The 10591-nt window shown below is 45.2% G+C and overlaps 1 long non-coding RNA gene across 1 annotated transcript; it reads right to left on the bottom strand.

Annotated features, from left to right (window-relative positions):
• Nucleotides 1–328: 328 nt before the first annotated feature.
• Nucleotides 329–10274, bottom strand: LOC144930849 (uncharacterized). The gene is made up of 3 exons (XR_013636303.1): nt 10184–10274; nt 9654–9710; nt 329–534 (listed from the first exon to the last, which is right to left on the bottom strand). It is a non-coding gene; the product is annotated as an uncharacterized LOC144930849 (long non-coding RNA).
• Nucleotides 10275–10591: the final 317 nt, after the last annotated feature.

Below are 10591 nucleotides of genomic sequence, written 5' to 3'. Positions count from 1 at the left end.
TGAGCTAGAGAAGTGCATTGCTTTAACAATAGTGAGGATGCAGGGAGAATTTTTTTCCCCTTTTAAACTTTTTGCAATTCTGTTTCGTATCAGGGCAGATATGTATTGTATTAAGCAGGAGGTTTTGCTCGCTCCCAAAGGCATTTATTTATTTGGGCCACAGTCTTTTATGTTTGATATCATGGTAAGCTGCCAGAGACTTCAAAGCACTGGAGAACACTGAAAACCATATCTTTGTTTTTCCTTTATGCTGCACAATAATTTTCATGACAGAAAACTGAAATAAAGAATCATAGGCTGGTTAGGCCGCAGAGATTTTTGTGGGAATGTTCTTCACATAAGAAAAAAAATGTTCTTTTTATTGTTAACTCCTCAGGCCATCAACTGATTGCTGCAGGGACCTAGGTGACTGTGCAGCTGTGCCATTCAGTTCCTCATGCCTGTGACCTCACTGTTTCCATGCATCTCAGTTCCTATCCTCTTCAGTGTCTGACTTGTGCTGAAGAGTCGATGGGGGAGTCACAAAGGAGTCAGCTTAATGGAAAAGGAGAAATGCTACAAAATAAAGTTGCATTCAAAGTTCTTACCAAGCAACATGAAAAACCCTCAGAAACCAGAATAGTTTCAGCATCAACCCCAGTAAAGAACAATATTAATAGAAAGTTGCAAAATATTTTTTCCAGAGGAAAAGCCTTTGCAATGTGACGCAAAACTTTCCACGGTTTTCAGACAGCTCTGGAAATTTCTAACAGGACTTTTTTGTTTCATGCAATTGTGGTCTGGCATGTTATGTGGCAGGGAGGATTTTCAAGTTGTGGTTTGCAGACACTGGGACGTTAAAGAATCCTGTTCAAACAGCATAATAGCTGCTTGTGTCTTTCTGAGGCAGAACTGTTTCCTTCTTAAACCAGCAAATTTCTATTGTCTTTGAATGGTTCTTTCAAAAGGGACATTAATCCCTCTCTTTTTGTGACACTTATAAGTATGCATTCAGCCTTTTCAACTTCTGGTCTCATTGGCATCTGCAGTCATTCACCCTTTACCTCACTGGACTTTACTCCCCCCCTTTAAAGGCTAGTCCCAGCTCTGTCATGTGTCCTGTGCAGGTCCCTTAATCTTGCTTTGCCTCCATTTATAACCGAATAACTTCAGAGGGATTGCTTTGAGGCTAAATTAATCTTTGCAGAGTGCTTTGAGATCCTCAGATGAAGGTATTATATAACAGAAAATAAATAATAATTTGCCATCTCATTGTGCCTCTTTGGGGGTGAATACAGCAATAACTGCAGTATGTGTTAGCAACAGGTTAATCTGTGCGCAGCAAAGTAACTAGGCATAGGCATAAGGCAGTTCAAATCCTGATTAGATAAGATACTCCCTATGTAAGCAGTCCATATTCTTGTATCTCCAATATATAATATATGGCATATAACTGCCATCTTTATGCACACTCTGTTAGTTATGTCTGATTCCAAAAAAGGGTTGACATAGGTACCCAGTGCAAAAATTCATATCCACCAGACCAAACATGTGGAAAGGGAGGTTCACCGGCTGACAGGCTGATTTTTGGATGGTTTTGCTATGACCTTTATCCAGCTGTGTCCACTGTATCACATATTTCATTTCCTGATGTAGCACCTCCTCAGAAACTCTTTGAAATATGCCGGTGCTTAAAGCTGCTTATGAAAAAGCAATGTCTTAAGATACAATTTCAGCCTTGGGAGTTAATGGACAAAGGTTGGAAAAGGGAACGAGATGAAAGTAATGGGAATTCTATTATATTTTGATAAATCTTTTGTACTGAAAGTTCTCTTTTTATGGGATAATTCCTGTTCCCATTGCAATCAATGGCAAAATTCCTGTTGACTTCAGTGGAACTAAGGGCTTTTAAACTAAGGGCTGGGGGGAAGCCAACAGGGGCAGAGGAGCATGTGATTTGGACAGAGACATCCCTTTGGGGAGGATCTACTAATGGAGATTCTCTATGTCCTAGTCAAGAGGAGAGGATGGAAGATGATAAAATACAGGTAAGATCTGATGAGAAACAGTCAAATGAAAAAAAGTCGCATTCAATTACATCATGTAATGGCAGACAGCTAAAAAGTGACAAGTTTTTAAAGTGCTTATATACAAATGCTAGAAGTCTAAATAATAAGATGTATGAGCTATAGTGCCTCGTATTAAATGAGGATATTGATATAACAGGCATCACAGAAACTTGGTGAAATGAAGATAATCAATGGGACACAGTAATACCAAGGTACAAAATATACCAGAAGGACAGAACAGGTTGTGCTGGTGGGAGTGACACTAAATGTGAAAGAAAGCGTAGAATCAAATGAAATAAAAAAATTTAAATAAACCAAACTGTAAAATATTTTTTACAGATTTACTGTAAAACTGTAAAATCTCTATGGATAGTAATTCCATGCTCAAATAATAAGAATATAGCAGTAGGGATATATTACCGACTACCTGACCAGGATGCTGATAGTTACTGTGAAATGCTCAGGGAGATTAGAGAGGCTATTAAAATTAAAAAATCAATAATAATGGGCGATTACAGCTATCCCCATAGTGACTGGGTACGTGTCACCTCAGACTGGGATGCAGAGATAACACCTTAAATGACCGCTTCTTGAAGAGGCTAGTCCTGGAACCCACAAGACGAGAGGCAATTCTTGATTTAGTCCAAAGTGGAGCACAGGATTGGGTCCAAGAGGTGACTATAGCTGGACCACTTGGTAATAGTGACCATAATATAATTAAATTTAACATCCCTGTGGCGAGGAAAACACCACAGCAGCCCGCCACAGTAGCATTTAATTTCAGAAAGGGGAACTACACAAAAATGAGGAGGTTAATTAAACAGAAATTAAAAGGTACAGCACAAAAAGTGAGATCCCTGCAAAGTGCATGGCCTTTTTAAAGACATCATGATAGAGGCTCAGCTTAAATGTATACCCCAAATTAAAAAACATAGTAATAGAACCAAAAAAGTGCCACCAACAAAGTAAAAGAAGCAGTGAGAGGCAAAAAGGCATCCTTTTTTAAAAGTGGAAGTTAAATCCTATTGAGGAAAATAGAAAGGAGCATAAACTCTGGCAAATGAAGTGTAAAAATATAATTAGGAAGGCCAAAAAAGAATTTGAAGAACAGCTAGCCAGAGACTCAAAAAGTAATAGTAAAATTTTTTTTAAGTATGTCAGATGCAGGAAGCCTGTTAAATAACCAGTGAGGCCACTGGATGATTGAGATGGTAAAGGAGCACTCAAGGACGATAAGGCCATTGCGGAGAAACTAAATGAATTCTTTGCATCAGTCTTCATGGCTGAGGACGTGAAGGAGATTCCCAAACCTGAGCAATTCTTTTTAGGTGACAAATCTGAGGAACTGTCCCAGACTGAGGTGTCATTAGAGGAGGTTTTGGAACAAATTGATAAACTAAACAGTAATAAGTCACCAGGACATGATGGTATTCACCCAATAGTTCTGAAGGAACTCAAATGTGAAATTGCAGGACTACTAACTGTAGTCTGTAACCTATCATTTAAATCAGCTTCTGTACCAAATGACTGGAGGGTAGCTAATGTGACGCCAATTTTTAAAAAGGGCTACAGAAGTGACCCCGGCAGTTAGAGGCCAGTAAGCCTGACTTCAGTACCAGGCAAACTGGTTGAAACTATAGTAAAGAACAAAATTGTCAGACACATAGATGAACATAATTTGTTGGGGAAGAGTCTACATGGTTTTTTGTAAATGGAAATCATGCCTCACCAATCTACTAGAATTCTTGGAGGGGGTCAACAAGCATATTGACAAGTGGCTATAGTGTACTTAGATTTTCAGAAAGGCTTTGACAAGTTCCCTCACCAAAGGCTATTAGGCAAAGTGAGCTTCATGGGTTAAGACAGAAGGTCCTCTCATGGATTGGTAACTGGTTAGAAGATAGGAAACAAAGGGTAGGAATAAATGGTCAGTTTTCAGAATGGAGATACATAAATATTGGTGTCCCTCAGGGGTCTGTTCCGGGCCCAGTCCTATTCAACATATTCATAAATGATCTGGAAAAAGGTGTAAACAGTGAGGTGGCAAAATTTTCAGATGATACAAAACTACTCAAATAGTTAAGTCCCAGGCAGACTGCGAAGAGCTACAAAAGGATCTCTCAAAACTGGGTTTTGACTGAGCAACAAAATGGCAGATGGAATTCAATGTTGATAAATGTAAAGTAATGCACATTGGAAAACAATCCCAACTACAGGTATAAATTAGCTGGGGTCTAAATTAGCTGTTACCACTCAAGAAAGAGATTTTGGAATCATTGTGGCTAGTTCTCTGAAAACATCCACTCAATGTGCAGTGGCAGTCAAAAAAGCTAACAGAATGTTGGGAATCATTAAGAAAGGGATAGACAGAAAATATCATATTGCCTCTATATAAATCCATGGTACACCCACATCTTGGATACTGCATGCAGTTGTCATTGCCCCATCTCAAAAAAGATATATTGGAATTGGAAAAGGTTCAGAAAAGGGCAATAACAAAATGATTAGGGATGTGGAATGGCTTCCTTATGAGGAGAGATTAATAAGACTGCGAGTTTTCAACTTGGAAAAGAGATGACTAAGGGGGATATGATTGAGACCTATAAAGTCATGACTGGTGTGGAGAAAGTAAATAAGGAAGTGTTATTTACTCCTTCTCATAACACAAGAACTAGGGCCCACCAAATGAAATTAATAGGCAGCAGATTTAAAACAAACAAAAGGAAGTATTTTTTCATACAACACACAGTCAACCTGTGGAACTCCTTGCCAGAGGATATTGTGAAGGCCAAGACTATAACAGGGTTCAAAAAAGAATTGGATAAGTTCATGGAGGATAGGTCCATCAGTGGCTATTAGCCAGGATGAGCAGGGATGGTGTCCCTAGTCTCTGTGTGCCAGAAGCTGGGAAGGGGTGACAGGATGGATCACTTGATGATTACCTGTTCTGTTTATTTCCTCTGGGGCACCTGGCATTGGCCCCTGTCAGAAGACAGGATACTGGGCTAGATGGAGCTTTGGTCTGACTCAGTCTGACCGGTCTTATGTTCTTATGGAACCAATATTTGTCCCCATAACTATTATAAAGTGGTATCATGGGCCAGAGGCTCATACTCCTCTGTCTTCACCATTAGAGTACGGGTGCACAGTGGAGATTGCATGCACTGTGCTTTATGATGCAATACTAGTGGTGTCATCCACAGGATAAGGAGATACCAGCATTTTTCATACACTTTCTCTCCTCTTTTCTGCGTGGATATGAATTCCTCCTACTGTGAGTTTTCTTGTTTCAGAGCCACCCAGAGGGCACCCAGGGTTGAACTAGCAGGAAGCTTGTGGACATGGTCTTTGCTCACCCTGGGCAACTGCAGCTCCCTGACAGAGCTAATTCTGCACTTTGTCCCAGAGGGAACTGACAGCTGTGGATTTACTTGGGTTTCAAGTACAAAACTCAAACTCTGATGGGGAAGTGACTCTATACCCCATATTCTTCATAGAGATAGTTATAATATGAATATGGCATAACTAAGATATGTTTTACGTAAGATGGGTCATGTGAGATATCACTGGAAAGGTTGTGATTTACTGAATGTGATTATCCTATGTGTATGCATGTATCACTTCTGTATCTGAAGTTAGGAATATTGACTATGTATCAATTGCATAAGTGTGTGCACGTAGGGCACACCCACCAAATATAATGCAATCAGTCTGGCTGGTTAGTCAATAAAACTTTAGGGAGAATAGGTCTTTGAACTACTAAACTGGGAGGAGTGGTAGATACGCTGGAGGGGAGGGATAGGATACAGAAAGACCTAGACAAATTGGAGGATTGGGCCAAAAGAAATCTGATGAGGTTCAATAAGGATAAGTGCAGGGTCCTGCACTTAGGACGGAAGAACCCAATGCACAGCTACAGACTAGGGACCGAATGACTAGGCAGCAGTTCTGCAGAAAAGGACCTAGGGGTGACAGTGGACGAGAAGCTGGATATGAGTCAGCAGTGTGCCCTTGTTGCCAAGAAGGCCAATGGCATTTTGGGATGTATAAGTAGAGGCATAGCGAGCAGATCGAGGGACGTGATCGTTCCCCTCTATTCGACATTGGTGAGGCCTCATCTGGAGTACTGTGTCCAGTTTTGGGCCCCACACTTCAAGAAGGATGTGGATAAATTGGAGAGAGTCCAGCGAAGGGCAACAAAAATGATTAGGGGACTGGAACACATGAGTTATGAGGAGAGGCTGAGGGAACTGGGATTGTTTAGTCTGCAGAAGAGAAGAATGAGGGGGGATTTGATAGCTGCTTTCAACTACCTGAAAGGGGGTTCCAAAGAGGATGGCTCTAGACTGTTCTCAATGGTAGCAGATGACAGAACGAGGAGTAATGGTCTCAAGTTGCAGTGGGGGAGGTTTAGATTGGATATTAGGAAAAACTTTTTCACTAAGAGGGTGGTGAAATACTGGAATGCGTTACCTAGGGAGGTGGTAGAATCTCCTTCCTTAGAGGTTTTTAAGGTCAGGCTTGACAAAGCCCTGGCTGGGATGATTTAACTGGGAATTGGTCCTGCTTCGAGCAGGGGGTTGGACTAGATGACCTTCTGGGGTCCCTTCCAACCCTGATATTCTATGATTCTATGATTCTATGAAGATGCTAATCTCCCACATTCCTGAGAAGCTCCCTGGGATAGTGCTTTGACACTGCAGGGTCTTGTGATCATGTCACCTGGCACTGGACACCACCTTGGACTGTTGGTATTTTTCCACTAGTAGGGGGTGGGATCAAACTGGGAAACACAGGATTCCTGCCATATGTAAATCCTATTTAAGGCTGGGCAGTGAGTTAATCTGGGTTCATTCTTCTCCAGATCGCTGCCCAAGATGGCAGCTAAAAACACCTAAGACTGAACTGGGGAAGAATTGAACCCATGCTAGAAGGTGTCTGGCCTGTGAAAGGAAAACCTGGAATTCTAAGCTGCAAGCAAAATAAGTTTGTCTTCAAAAATCTCTGCAACCTGCTTAAAACAATACTTAGGGTGAGAAATTACTACTTGTAGCCAGTTTCTTTAGTATATTAAGCTTAGTTTGCGTGTTTGCTTTATTTGCTCAGTAATCTACTTTGATCTGTTTGACCTAGTTTGTGCAATTCATAATGGGGGTGGGGGGGCAAAAAGCAGTGCATATCTTTCTCCACATCGAGGGAGGGAGCTAATTTTATGAGTTTACACTATATAGTTTTCTGTGCAGTGCAAGACAATACAATTTTGGGTTTACACTCCAGAGGGGGTGTGCACTTGAGTACTGGGCAATCCCTAAGCTGAGTCGTCCCACACAGAGCTGACCTCAGTGTCTGTGTCTTTTTGCAGCTGGGTGTGACCCTACCTGTGTATTTGCTAGAGGAGGCTGGAGGGCCTGGAACAGCAGGATAGGGAGCCCAGGCTGGTGGAACAGGTAGGCACAGTGGGACCCCAGTACATCAGGTGGCACTGCAGAGTGGGGGAGAAACCCATCACACCCTCCTGCTGGCTCTTTGCTCCCCCCATAAGCACCCCAATAGGGTTGCTAACTTTCAAATCGCACAAAACTGAACACCCAGAGGCCCTGCCCAGTCCCTTCTCCAAGGCCCCGCCCCCTCTCGCTCCATCCCCCTCCTCTGTCGTTCACTCTCCCCCCCCACCCTTCACCGGGATGGAGCAGGGGATTCGGGTGAGGTCTCCAGCTGGGGGTGCGGGAGGGGTCTCTAGGCTGGGGTGCAGGCTCCGGGTGGGGCCAGAAATGAGGGGTTCAGGGTATGGCAGAGGGCTTCAGGCTGGGGCAGGAATGCAGAGAGGGGTGAGGACTCCAGCTGGGGGTGTGGGCTCTGGGGTGGGGCCAGAGTTGAGGGGTTTGTGGTGCAGGAGGCGTCTTGGGGTGTGGGAGGAGGTTCGGGGCATGGGGTCCCGGCAGTGCTTACTGCGGCTCCCAGGAAGTGTCTCTGCAGCCCCTGGATGCATGGATGGGCTAGTGGGGCTCTGTGCAGCAGCCCCCGCCGTGCCCATTGGTTGCAATTCCTGGCCAATGGGAGCTGCAGAGCTGCCACTAGAGGCAGGGAACAGTCTACCGAGCCTCGGTGGCCGCTCATGAGCCTAGGGGCTGCAAGGACCTGGCAGCCACTTCAAGGAGCTGCACAGCGGTAGGGCAGGAGGGAGCCTGCCTTAGCCTCGGGCCCCCACTGCGGTGCTGACTGGAGCCACCAGGGTCCCTCTTTGACTGTGCATTGTGGTCAAAAACCATATGCCTGGCAACCCTACACCCCAACCCACCTCCTCAATACAAATTAATTCAGCAGAGGCTGGATGGGGAGCGGGTGGCCCTGCAGCAGGAGGGTGTCGTAGAACAACTGCTCCCTGTGGCTAGACTAAGCCCAGCTCCCCTCACTAGAGCAGATGAAGCCAATCCAGTGAGCCAGTTCAAGAGGGCTGGGCTACTCGTAGGTGGGTGGAGGAGGACGGCCAAAGACCGGCTGTGCTCTGGGCAGGGAAAGCCACACTGGAGTGGAGCTAGCTTCTGGGGTGGGTCTCCGGAGCCAGGGGCTCAAGCAAGCAGCCTTGCACCTCCTGCTCTAGCGAGGGAGCAGAACTCACTGCGGCTGGGAAGCTGCCAGAAGAACCCTGGGAGGGGTGGCCCTGGGCACAAGGCTGGAGTTCAGACCGTTTTCTGCAGGGCTGATAACCTCAGTTAAAGAAATAAAGCTCCTTGACCGAGGCTGGGTGTGACAGCACATGCTCTGGGGCTGAGGAGCAGTCGCACCTGGTAACAGAGGATTGGCCAGGTTCCTACACGCAGTCGCACCTGGTAACGGAGGGTTGGCCAGGTTCCTACACGCAGTCGCACCTGGTAACGGAGGGTTGGCCAGGTTCCTACACGCAGTCGCACCTGGTAACGGAGGGTTGGCCAGGTTCCTACACGCAGTCGCACCTGGTAACGGAGGGTTGGCCAGGTTCCTACACGCAGTCGCACCTGGTAACGGAGGGTTGGCCAGGTTCCTACACGCAGTCGCACCTGGTAACGGAGGGTTGGCCAGGTTCCTACACGCAGTCGCACCTGGTAACGGAGGGTTGGCCAGGTTCCTACATGCAGTCGCCGTCCGGCCGTGTTTAGGGATCGTTCCTGAAGTGCGCGGCACAGGCAGAACGCAGAGCCGGGCTCTTTGCGAGGTGCTGTTGCAGCTTGGGTCGAACATTTCACAAAGCACTAGCGCTCCCCGCTGCCCGACGGCTCTGTACTATGCTACTGCGGCAACAGCAGCGTCTGCTTTGGGCGGCAGGCAGCGTTATGTAGAAGAACAGAACTAAGCAAGCGGATGTGAGCTTAATATAAGCCGTGATTTACAGTAGGTGATAAATACGAGAAAGGGGGCTCTAATTGAACTGATGCCACAAAGGGGTCTCTTCACTCCCCAAAACTTCTGCTCTAGAAAATAAGCAAGTTGATTATTCAGCACCCTGTACAGATGTGGTTCTTTGTGATTCCAATCCCCTGTCTCCCTAATTTGCATGCTCATTAACTCACCTGCACAAAGATTCTCTTTCTACTGTTAGCCATGTCACAAGTTTTTACCTTCACTCACCTCTGAGCCTGGCCCTGCAGTTCACCATGTTTGTTGCTGACACCAGAAATCTTCCTGCTGTATGCCGGGAGAAAAGCAGACTTGGAATAAGGATACTGTTCCTGATGCACTGACTCATCTTGAGCAAGTCACTCAGCTTGTCAGCACCTCAGTTTCCCTTTCTATAATATTTGGGTAATAACTGCCTTCCTTGGGTGTGTTGGCTATTCGGCTGAACGGTCCTATGAATGGTTAGTGCAAATACTGCTATTACATTCCAGCCCCGATGGCACCAGACCTACTGCATAAGTGTTCCCGAAGGTGCCCAATGCATTGTTTTTCCAGATTAGCCATATTTTCTTGGAGGAGTGTCCCCTCCAAAAAGGTTCATTGAATACAGGACCTGTAGAAAGGTTCCATTCTATGGATACTGCTTCAAACCCCATTCCCATCCCTAGTCAACCCTCCCATATCCCCAATAATCTTCCCTTTAAAAAAAAATTACTTTAAATGTATTTTCTTTTGAATGTCACCTGTGTGTTATACGTTACCTTTTTGGCATACCCTTTGGCGATCGGGGGAGGTCTTGTACGACTGGAAAAAGGCTAATGTAGTGCCCATCTTTAAAAAGGGAAGAAGGAGGATCCGGGGAACTACAGGCCAGTCAGCCTCACCTCAGTCCCTGGAAACATCATGGAGCAGGTCCTCAAGGAATAAATTCTGAAGCACTTAGGGGAGAGGAAAGTGATCAGGAACAGTCAGCATGAATTCACCAAGGGCAAGTCATGCCTGACTAATCTAATTGCTTTCTATGACGAGACAACTGGCTCTGTGGATGAGGGGAAAGCAGTGGATGTGTTATTCCTTGACTTTAGCAAAGCTTTTGACACGGTCTCCCACAATATTCTTGCCAGCAAGTTAAAGAAGTATGGGCTGGATGAATGGACTATCAGGTGGAT

Source organism: Lepidochelys kempii, chromosome 9 (assembly GCF_965140285.1).
Source record: "Lepidochelys kempii isolate rLepKem1 chromosome 9, rLepKem1.hap1, whole genome shotgun sequence".
Taxonomy (NCBI): domain Eukaryota; kingdom Metazoa; phylum Chordata; order Testudines; family Cheloniidae; genus Lepidochelys; species Lepidochelys kempii.
Note: the sequence above shows the minus strand (reverse complement) of the source record. Positions and strands in the feature narration are given on the sequence as shown.